The sequence below is a fragment of the Columba livia genome, chromosome 4 (genome assembly GCF_036013475.1).
Source record: "Columba livia isolate bColLiv1 breed racing homer chromosome 4, bColLiv1.pat.W.v2, whole genome shotgun sequence".
NCBI classification, from domain to species: Eukaryota; Metazoa; Chordata; class Aves; order Columbiformes; family Columbidae; genus Columba; species Columba livia.
This window is the reverse complement of record NC_088605.1, coordinates 18,792,365-18,804,688: the sequence shown is the minus strand read 5'-3', so window position 1 is coordinate 18,804,688 and position 12,324 is coordinate 18,792,365. Positions and strand designations below refer to the sequence as shown.

Sequence of the window (12,324 nt, the reverse complement as noted above, 5' to 3'; positions counted from 1 at the left end):
TAGAGATGCAGACAATCTGATTTAATTCCAAAGTGCACATTGCAGAACCAGACAGTGCAGATGCGATGCAAACTAAATCAGGCTTTCACAGCAGGCATGCATTTCCTCAAGTATCTTCCAATGGAAAGGTAAAATCCCCTTGAATACAAAGGAACAAAGGGGGAAATGAAGCACAATATACCAGCTTGTTCCCAAAACACATGCTGACACATGGTCTAAGCAAACATACCTTTTATGTGTATATACAGAAGACTAAAAGCCGACGAATTAGTTGATGTTCTCTGGCTGAAGCAGCCTCCTCAGGCTTTCACTTGCAAGAGGGTAAGCATTGGCCAGCTAACAGTAAAACTCATCAGGGACACCTTAAATCATGATTAACAGATATTAATGAACGAGAGTTATTATGCATAATTCTACATCATTAAATGTTATTGGTAGGTGCCTTTGAAAATGTAAATGACATTAAATCATTTCCCAGAAAATCATACAATTCTATTTCACAAAAGATATAATAATTACACAACTCAGTAATAGGGGGAGAGGGGCAGATAGGAGATAGTAGCAATAAAAATTCAATAAATTTGTTATAAAAATGCTTAACCACATGAACAAGGCAAAAAAGTGTGACTTTCTCTGGCAGAAAACAGAGACAGAGATGGGTTTTAGGAGAGACTGAGTGGGAGGAAAAATATTTCATAAGCTGTCTGGGGAACAGTGAACAAAATTCACCTCAGAGGTTAAGTCAGATTCACCACAATAAGATAGCAGGGTATGTCAGATAAGTAGGCAGATACCAAAAGATGCAGAGCTTCAAAATTCAGAGAAGCTGCATTTATAGCAGCTAATCTCAAACTCTTCTGCCAACTCAATTTCTAGATTTGTGACCCTACTTCTGGTTCTGTTTCTGGACTCACTGTTGCAGTAGCGGGACTTGCAATTATATTTCCATTAGACCCACTGCATGTTGTGGCTTTTAGGATGCACTTGCCTTCTAACTCTGATAATTCTCCCTATATCTAACAAATAACCTGACCTCAACCTGAGCTTCTGTATTTGGCTGCCCCTTTGTTTTGTTCAACACATATCAGTAGGAAACTATAAGAGATTTCAGTTCCACATAGAGGAAAATTTTTCCAGACCAGGTTTAGGGTTTTTACATTTGCACTGACACAGACTATTTGTAATCAAATGAGTTCAAGACAGGTATTCCAAGGAAAAATCAAGCTCTTCTTAGATATCCAGATGAATTTGGACAAAGATATTTTTGGCAAGTCAATAAAGACCAAGAGTAATTGATCCTTAAGCTGAGAGCTTGCAACCTCACTTTATAAAATGCTAGGTATTATATTAAGGTGAAGGACGAACAGACTTTGGTGTCAGGGCCTTAAGTCACATGGAATTAATTATTATCAGAGGAACTGTATCTTGTCAAAATGAGTTTTTCCTGACTGAATCAATGTTTCCTAACGACATATTATAAATATTTTTAATAGTATTTACTATGGAATTTAGAAATTAAACTTTGAAGCGGTTGTGAAAATCAAAATCTCTTTCCTGAAATTTTACACTGTGCAGGAACAGAAGGATATAGCTGCTTCGGAAGCAAAACTGTATGTCTCTGAAACAGCCAGAGATAGCAGCTCACATATTCTGTGAGTTGTCTTTGAAACTGATGCTCATAAATTTAGTTTCCCGCTCTGGCAACATAATGGAACAGCTATTGAGAAAACAAATTTATTAAACCACTTTGAAGTCTGCCAGACAAACTTGATTTTTTAACAGTAATACAAAATTAATGAATAGAGAGCAGAAGCTATACTGTCACATGTCTGAATTTTAGCAGTATACTATTTTCTTTCACATATTTTGGCACTGAGCTTAAAGTGTTCTCGATTAAGTTACGGAGACAGTTACACTGTGACTGCAGTAGAGGACTCCTAACTTTGATCCTCTAAATTGAGCCTTATTTAGAAGTCTCTGCTGGATTGTTGATTAGCCTTTTGTGTCCCATCTCCAATGTGTCAAAATTCTGTTCCCAAACTTAAATCAAATTGGAAATGAACTATCATGTTGACTGAAATGAAGGGTGATGACAAACAATGAAGGGTAATGATAAACAGTAACTTTGAAGGGAGGCATTTAGTGCAGTACACAAAGATTAGTATTACTTCTGATCTCACTTAATAGCTTCAATAATGAGCTAGAAGAGGGAGTAAATGGCACATTAATGAAATCTGCAGATCTATTAAACTAGGAGGAGCTGAGCACACTGCTGAAAATGGAGAAATAATACACGGGGTCATGGGAAGATTAGAAACACAAGCAGAATATTGCAATGAGATTCAGTTTAGAAAAAAAAAGAATAATATTTGGGTAAAATAATCAACAGATGGTAACAGGCAAAAAACTGGAGAGCTGTAATGATGGAAAAGATTTAAAATTAAGAACAACAGGAAAACTAGGCAAGAATCTGTGAGCAACAGTGAAATTTGGTCAAAACTATTAAAGAATAAGCAAAGAAGTAAAGCAGCTTAAAGCAGCTCTACAACTGTCAGCTCTCTTCTGCATTTAGTCTGGGCACTGGAAAAACAGACTATCAGTCAGATGGTTATAGATTTTGCAGCTATGGAATTTTTCCTTGGAAGAAAACTTAAAAGTAAAGCATCCATTTAACAGAGTGTTGTCCTTCACGAGTGAATGACATAACAGTGAGCCACTGGTTAAAAGACCATAAAAAGAACGTGAGACTGAAGAAATAAAATATTCTCCCTCTACTGGTAAATGTATCAAGAAGCTTGAATTTTTTGATGTTGCTGAGGAATCTGCCAGTGTAATGCCAGCTGTTATGAGCTTTCCAATACCAGATATATGTGTACAATATCTTGGAGAGCTAAAGCTTGTTGTGAGCAAGTTAATTCCAGCTGAGGAGCTCACACAAATTAATCTTTCTGGGAATTACTGTACACAAGCCAAACTAGTGTTACATCACTCCCTGTGCTAGAGACAGTTTCAGCAACTCTGCATGGCACAGCATTAGGATACATAGTATGTATGCAAAGTGATATTCTATGTTGCTCATCAGTCTTCAAAAGTCCTTGGTAGCTCTTGGCTCTTGAAGGCATTGTCCTTTATTGCTGAGTGCCTCCGTACAGTATTTTTAAGTGGGCTCAGCCACATGGGATTTTGTCACTGTCACTACGTTGTGACCCGACACTGAGTGAACAGAGAGCAGGGCGTTGATCCAGAGCTTCAAATTTGCACACTTCAGTAGAAAACCTAGAAAAACCTGGCAAAAGCCCTTTCATTAAAACCATGCTCTATTCATTTATTTCTCGCCATGTTCTGCTGTTTCATGCTTCTGGATTGTTCGCCTTCTAAGTGAACAAGCTTAAAAACAATGAGCCATAATGGAAAAATGTCAGGATAAAAAAAGGAGTAAACGTATATATGAAAAACAACATAAAAATTAGCATAAGCATAGACAGACCCCCTGGTCCCTTGTGAATGCAACTTGTTTGCTGAGACAGCACCCCTTCACACATTTTTTGGGAAGAGCTGCCTACACTTTGCAGAAGTTGAGAGTTTCAAGACATTTGTAGAACTACTCAGTGGCAAACTTGCTTGATATGATTTTGCCAGGCAAATATCTGATGTACCTAGTCAGATTGGCTGCAACTGGTGAGATGACATGTCTGAATTATTTAAAACTAAACTTGTTAACATTTTAAAACAGAAGGCAAAGAAGTCTCACACGTGTGAGAGCAGTATAGTTTCCTTTTTTATGTCACAAATCTGCAGGCTATTTCACGACATAGCTGAATTTTCAAAATCATGTACATACAATTTTTGTTGCACAAACCAAGTTCTGTGCTAAAACCAGTATGCCCCGATTTTTACATTATGTACACTTCAAAATCCCAGCAACTTATCCAAGGGTTACCTCAGTCTGGAACATCGTTTAAGTGTCCATATAAATATAAATACAAAAGTCAAATTTTACTCATTTCAAAAATGTGGGCCCAGTATCTGGTTGTTTTGATGCTTCTGAAACTTCTCCCTTGATAACAGCTAAATCTTATTTACTTTTGGAAACGTGTCGTATCACTTGCGTTTTATTCCTGGGAGATTACATATGTGATGTCTGTATTATCTCCCCCTCTAACACTCACAAATCACATATTTCACAGCACAGCACTGATTTTTTGTGTGAGCTTCTGACCCCACATGCCATCAATAAGAGGAAGCCAAAGCAGGGCAGAGTTTGGGGAGACTGCCCTCCTTTGATATCAGTGGAAGTCACTAGCCAGTGACAACTAAATTTGACAGAAAACTAACATTAGTGAGAATACATGGCTGAACAAATGGTTAGACTGTTATTTGTGTTGCAACTGATCGAAAGCCTGAAAAGTAGGTGTGACTATAATATCAGGTACCAGAGAATACACTTAAAGGAGACAAATTACAGATGCTAATTCTATGAGAAATGCTTTAAGGAAGATGCAACAAACCTCAAAACAAAAGCAAAATCAAAACCCTCAGATAAATCTGGTTTTAAAACTGAATGATCATTTTTTTTTTTTTTCCCAATTCCACACAGGTTTTCTCAACAAAACACTCATAGTGTGGGAAAATTGATACTTTTCACCGTATTTTTTCCTTTCAAGGTTTTTTTTTTTTTAAGATTTATTTTAACACATACATAGAATAAACTAGGAAAGCATTCTGCTCAGGCCAATTTTATACTGGGAATGTATTGACTAAACCAAGTGATCTCAATATTTGTGATGTGTATTAAGTCCTGTAAAGTCCCACGTTTTGTTTTTGGAATTAGCTAGAAATAGTGCAACTAGGTTTTGTAGCAGTAAAACTGTATCTTTCATTTTCTTTTCTTACAGAAATGCTGTTTCTAGTGTCACTGACTATGACTAATGACATTGACTATGACTGTAGCAAATACGCTTGAAAAGCTTCTTCCACCAGTCAGGATTAAGAAATCCCATTATATTAGTGCATTTACATAAAATTCACTTCCCTATATCAGCAGTATGGAACTATCTACTATTAAGCAGAAGTACAGTATGAGAGACAGTAGTTGATATTACTTTTCAAAAGATTTCTGCTATGCCACTGCAAATATTTTTCCCCTTTGCAAGAAATGCTATCATTGTACTCTTCATTTTTATCCTGCAAAATATTAGTGGACACTACTGGTTGCACCTGGAGAGATAAGTAGCACAGCAGTCCTTTAATTCAACGAAGTAATTCAAATACCTACTTGGAAATCAGTAAATACAGGTTATTTTTCAAACAACTTAAATTCATATTTGTGGTCTAAACAGTATTAGAGTTGTGCAGTGATGCCTTAGGATGATGTTATTCTGGGAATATCACAAAACATGTAGCTGACCCTGAAGCTAAACTAATAGAATCAAAAGAAAAAAATCAATACAACTGTTTAACATAGCTCTCTCTTGCTTGATTTAAACACATAAATAAAAAAGAGATTAAAGGATACAGTGGGTATATTGGTGCGGCACTGACCTTTTTATCGTCACAGGGGTTGTCTACTTAACAAAGAAGTCACACAGATGAATACAGTATCTCATTCAATTTGAGCTCTTTAGATCTTTCCTCGTGTTTCAGCTTGGCACAGAGAAAATGGAACAGTTGCACAATGTAGATGAAATCTTACACATTTTCCCCTTTCTGATGAAATACTAAAGAATTTTATAAGCACAGAAATGTGGAGTTGATGGGCAAGCAAATATATTTTTGTATTCAACTCCTTTGTATTCTCTCAGTTACCTCTTCCAAACCAGGCAGGTGAATTAGACCTACCAATGGCTGTTGTGTTAAAGCTTTTGGCTGTTGAGTGATCAATATCCAGTAGGAGGCAACAGGAAAAGACGTGAGGATGTGAAGGCTGGGTGAATGTCCATACCGAGCTCTCAGAAATGTTTGCAGTTCCTTACATTCTCATGGAGGCCTACAGAAAGACAGCAGGTGATTATGTAATTAAAAGACTACTTCACCATCTATGACACAGATTGAGAAGGAGGACTCAAAGGCTACCTTTCATTTCCTAGTCTTTGAAAAGCAGATTTTATATCTTATCGTTATTTTAGCAGAATACATATAGCAGCTTATTGAAAGTATTTTAAAACTGTCTGCTGGTGGTGCTGGTAGCCACATCTCTTTCCTGTCAGTCCGAGCCGAGGCAAGAAGTTGTAGTGATAGCAAGCCGCTACCTTTTATGTAGACTATTACTACAACTTGTCATAAGTTTCAGTTATTTGTTTGCTTGCCAAAGATTGAGTAACTCTATGTTGAGTTCCAAGTTCTGCAGCAGAGTGTGCTCTACTGATTATAAATTATTTTTATACTCTGCTTCTGGCCTGCATTCCTGATCTTAGCATCTGGATTTTTTTAAAACAACCTTTGGCAGCAGTAGGAAAATGGCAGGGAAAGTTTTGTTTGGCCTCTGGACTCCAGCACGGGGCCTGCTCAATCTCTGCAGGAACGGTACAATCCAGTTAATGCAAAGAAGACGAGAGGGCCTGAACCATTCTAAAAACAGACTGAATCTTTGGCATATTACACAACCAAACTCTAACAAGTTCTTCACTGAGCTTATGTGATGTGTGTTTCTTCCAAGGCTTACCTCTGGTCCAAATTTTAATGAATACTATCAGAGAGGGCAAGAGAGGTGCGCTGACAATCCTGCGCCATTGGTGTCCCAGTTTTAATTTGGTCCTTCAGTGTCTGGAGATGCTAAAGCTGTCTTGTTTTCTTCCTGCAAAAATCACATGTTTCAGACACCTCTGATCCATACCAGAAAAACCTGAGACTGACAAGGAAATGGTAGTCAGACTCACGGTTCAAAACAATGAGGAATAGATGCAATAGTTATTAGAGGTGTTAGCTGAAATATTTGGAAGAAAAAAGTCTGGTTCTTACTGTGACTGAGTCAGGTTAGAATGTGCATTTCTCACTAACCAGATGAGTGTCCTAAGCAGCACATATTGGTTATCCTGCATCAGACTTAAAAATCCTCTCATTTTTTTGGCATTCTGGATATCTAGTTGATGAAAAGCTTATTGCAATGCTGCATTCTGACACAATATCCTGGTTCTAACAGATCTGTCTGTTTTCAACAGTAATAAACAAATAAATAAATAATTTTTTAAAGGTCATATAATCTCTGCTTTTTAAACCCCACCTTTCCATATTCACTGTTTTCTTCCTTTAAACTGTATTAGTGCAGAATTCCTCAGAGTGCAGTGGAAAAACAAATTCTATCACACTTCTGACAAGTGGAATATGAAAATATTCCCATTTTGGACTCCATATGGACACAGCCTCTATGAACAAAATCCATACAACCTTTCCATTTAAGTCATTGGAAGTTGGATCAGGTCTTAACTTTCACCAAAATAAACCATTTAGTCAACATGAATAAAAGGAAAAGAAACTATAACACATGAATGGTATCCAAAGATGTCCTCCAACAAAATGTCTTTTTAGTATAACTGTAGCTCATATTTTAAAAGCTGTTTTCTCAGCCTTCTTTAAATGTGGCTGAACTTCCACGATGACCATGTGATGTTAAATGAGTATTGCAAAAGGGATTGGGAGGTTTTTCTTTCACTCTCCCTCTACCAATCAAGATGAGCCAACTCCTCATGAACATATGTTGTATATCAGATTTCTAAGGGTTTTCTGAAGACTGCAGATTCTGTATTTCTCTTGCAGTTACAGCACAGAGTTTTGGACTGATGCCTAGAACAGACCCAAGATGTGTATCTCTCAGCATGCTCTGTCATGTGCTATTGCTTATAAAGCTTGCAATTGTTATATAGCTGGATTGGTGCCTTAAGCATACCTTTGCCATTCAAGGAGCAGGTTTAAATAAAACAAAACCTTTGTTGTCCTAGGAAAGTTCTATAAGAAAGTCAGCATGACAAAGCAAGCTGGAAATATTTTCTTAGGATAAGATATTTTGATTAGTATAACTTCCGTTTCTGGCAAAATCTGGTTATTTGCGTGGAACACTTTACAGCCATTAATCTCTCTACGCATCAGTTTATTCTATCCCCGCTTTAAAAAAGATTATATTAATTTTTGGAACTATTTTTTTCCCCTTGAATGTGCTGAGTTTCAAATGAGAAGAGCTCACAGATGGAACAATGGAAAGAGAACACAACAAGGAGGAAATAAAACTGTCAAAAGACAAACCATCCTTAAAAAAAAACAACTGATACCAATTGTTTCCTGCCTCAATACAGTAAGCATTCCAGTGCAAAAAGATTCCAGTGCTTTTATGCACGTATCTTTCTCTGTCCCTGAAAAGACACTATACAGAATACAGTCCCTAGAGAACAGAGAAATGATTTCTCAAAAGCCATGCAAAAGATCAATATCAGGATTAGGAAAACATTTAGATCTTTCATCAGGCAAATGTCCTTTTCAGGGGACAATACCTATCTGTACCTTCTCACATCTACTGCAGAATTATCTGGCACTGAGCACATTTCTGAAGATTTAGGAAAACATGCAGATAGATGTTTTGCTTTACAATAAGCAATTATATATCAAAAAATGAAAGCCAGGAGTTTTTTGTTAGCTTAAATTGCCTTTTATATTTATGTGCATACCAAAAGTAAGTTTACAGTGCTGCTTTGTTCTGGAAAGCATGTCTGCTAAAATGTTCAACAGAATATGAAACTTTGCATATTCCATCAAAAACTGACATTAACAGAGCTTTGTAACTCAAATGTTAAAATGTCAGAAAGAAGACCTGAAACTCCAGATCACATATCCCAGCTCTGCCCTTATGAATATTTTGTATGCAGTAACCTGCATGTACTGCTGAGTGGATGCTGAAACATATCTTTTCATCCATAACTACGCAATAGCAAGTTTCCTGTACTAAATTTACTTTGTATTTGAAAAGTTGAATGATTGCCTATTAAAGTAAATACTACAGAATCTCAGTTCTTGTGGAGAAGGAAGTCTTAAAGGCTTGTGTTCAGTATACAACTAATTCAAACGTGAACATGGTAATGACATTAGAGATTACCTTTTTATCATTCAAATTTATCCTGTTAATCTCTAAGTAAAAGAGGTGATTTTATAAAAGACATAATTATAATTGCTTTTGATGTGAGTTGTGACCACAATCCACTGAAACGGTAGATAAGTATCTGACAGTAGGACTATAATTTTAACAGATGTGGCAAATCTATCTGCAAACCATAGCTTTTTCATTGGACAGCATCAAAAAACTGCTACGTTTTTCCATTGTGGCTTATCTCTGTCATTTTCTACATAGCACTTTAAAATTTATCCACTTAATCATTAAAACTTGAATACAAATACTTCTCAAACTATAATTGTGTATCTATAGTGTAGATATTCATCACTAGAATAAATGAAGGCAAGTTTTTTGAAAGCTGGAAATAGCCAAAAAAATTGTTTGGCTATTTGAACCTAGTTGAGGGCAATCTAAGGAGTAACACTGTTATCCTGCTTACAGCATCTAATACCTGTAACCTCCCCTGAGTTCACTTATCCTGTTCACTTCTTCAGGCACTATGTCTCTTTATGATTCTCTAACCATTGTGGAGTCTCTCCTAGGTACTAGCTTCCTACACAAAGTCACTGCATCATTAGTGAGACAATGTTTGCGTGCACTTATTCTGAGACAGGAACTTCATCAAGAAGAGAGGAAATAATTCAACTTTCCAAACTTTGCAATCTTGTAATTTCATTTGTTTCTTGAAGTTCTGTTTCTTTCCATGCCATTGGAAAAGAAACATAGCTTGGATAATCTGTGTAACTCTACCAAATAGGAATAGACTGGTATCATAATCAAGCACTGAAAAGAACGTGTCTATATTAGGTGTTCTCAGAGATAACTTTCAAAGTCTTCAGATGAGTGTCGCTTAAAGCTCTGTAAGAAAAAAATCCACAAACCTTCAGGTAAGAAAAAGCAAACTGTTACATGACTTAAGATCACAAAGCTGGAGAAAATAATTTGTTTTTTAGGGTTCTTTTTTTCTAAAACTTAATAAGTCACTTAGGATAAAATTTGCCTTTAGTCAATGATCATATCTGAGAATTTCAGCTATGAAGGTGAAAGCTTGACAAAGTCATAAACAACTGAGAAGGACAGAAAGGAAACACTAAGAAAACTATAAATGTCATAATGTTCTCCATCTGGAATATCATTGCTAGCACTTTTACAGTGCAGTACAGACAGCAGAGTAAGGTGATCTATGAAACAACAATTTGTCATTAATAAAATGGAAAAATGTTATGAAAACTGGAGATACGATCATGGATCATCCAGAAGACCACCTACTGAACAAAAAGACCAAGAGGAAAAGAAAGTTCTGGTTTAGCCAGCTTCAGTTTCTTACTGGACTGACCCTTGAACCACTAACTCATCAGTTTCCAAATATCCAGTTTTACTGGCCAATTACTCAGCAGAACATGACATGATCAATGATCTTAAAGTTTTCAGCTGGTTGTATCGATCAAATATATAAACAAAACACAACTGTCAGCTGCTGAGTTTACTGCTGATGAAGTGATGTTTAAAACAGTTAATGAATTAATCCTTGAACACAGAAGAAAAAAGCCTAGCTGATATAAAAGACTAAAAATGTTTAGTGCTCAATTAATTAATACTTTGAGTTATAACTGATTTTTTTAATTGACTGACAAAACAGAGGTGTGAACTGTAATTACCAGCTACCTATTATAGCTCATTTTTCTGATTTCTATTAATTATTTCTCAAGTGAAGGAAGCGGAACCACTGAGGCTGCCAAACTATCTTCAAATTCTTGGTGCTTAAAAAATAAATATCAGAAAATGCCAATTATTACAAAATGTAAAGGTTCATTACGTTTTGTAAAAAAAAAAAGGCAGATGAGCAAATGCTATGAAACACTGAGGCAGGGCTGGGGCACACAAAGGAATTACAGTAAACTAATGAGCTTCCAGGTGTCATCTGAGCTAGGGTAACTAACAATATTTGCACTCTTAGCCTCAAGCAAATCTGAAGCAAAATGTGTTAGATAAGCCTTCAGGGAGAACACCCTCTGTCAGCAGGATCAACCTGAAACAAGAGTCAAGTTTGCAATGACGCACCACTTCATGAAGAACAACCTACCTCATTCCTCCTTGTTCTGATCTGAGAATAGGAACGATTTCAACTTTTAAAGGTGGCAATTTGATTTCCCTCTGGCAGCAACAGGATGATCCAAGATTCAGTACTATCTTGCTTTTTCAGAGGAAGTGTCTATAAAATAAGACCTGCTTTCAAAAAGAGAGTTGAAGTCAAATTCCTTATTGGTCTCACTAGAAAATGTAATTTGTGCCTTGCTTAGCCAGGTAAGATGGGAGGCAATCTAGCTGGCAGAAAATAAGGACATGAGTTAAAGAAAATTGAAAGGGAGAGAATTAAGCATGAAAAGAACACTATTTAAAGAAAGAGTGAAAACTGAGAGCTTAATTTACTGTTAGTTAAATTTTATCTCTTGTAAGTACATTTTTTAATTCTTCAAATCAAAGTTCTTCTGCTCTATGCATGCTGTCATTATTTCTCTGGAATTTAAAATGTCTGTTTTGTTCAGTAAGTGCATGTTAGAAACCTTGGGCTATTAAAAGATGGTGCCAATGTTAACTATTATACAAAGGATTAAATCTTAAATAAGTAGTATTAAAAAGTGACTCTATAAACCTTTAGGTTATTGGTACTTCAAGATTTTTCAAAGAAAAGAAGACCAATATGAAGGATTAATAGTTAAGGTTATGCAAAATCCACTTAATCAGCATGGCTAATTTTAGCTTTAACTAAAGCTGCTAGCAACTATGTGCATTTTGCTTTGGGGCTTTACTTTTGAAGAGAGTGATGAATACATTTTTGAGGTAAATTTATCTTAACTGAGAGTCTACCTAATGCTCTTTAATTGCTGAAAAAGTGTTTTTAATAGCATTTGCATTTAGGAGACGAAGGATGTCTTCAGCTCTGCATCTTTAAGACCCTAAAATAAGCATTTTATTTTCACATTTATATTATATACTGCTTGACTATAAAACAGGTGGGTTTTATAAACAATACAGTCATCAGCACAGGTACACTTTATGAAGAAATAATTGTTCTCCTGATAGCCCATACCTTGTTCAGTAAAGAGCCCAGGAAAATTGGAGCATACTCTGAAGATGTGAATACAATGACTTGATAGACTATATGGGTCACAAACGCTGAGGATAAGGGTCTTTCACTGACAAATGCTACCTAAGCAAGGCAGATGTAC

The 12,324-nt window shown here is 36.2% G+C and overlaps 1 long non-coding RNA gene across 1 annotated transcript; it reads right to left on the bottom strand.

Annotated features, from left to right (window-relative positions):
• LOC110357953 (uncharacterized) lies at nt 1–6,789 on the bottom strand. The gene is made up of 3 exons (XR_010472166.1): nt 6,662–6,789; nt 5,839–5,986; nt 1–362 (listed from the first exon to the last, which is right to left on the bottom strand). It is a non-coding gene; the product is annotated as an uncharacterized LOC110357953 (long non-coding RNA).
• Nucleotides 6,790–12,324: the final 5,535 nt, after the last annotated feature.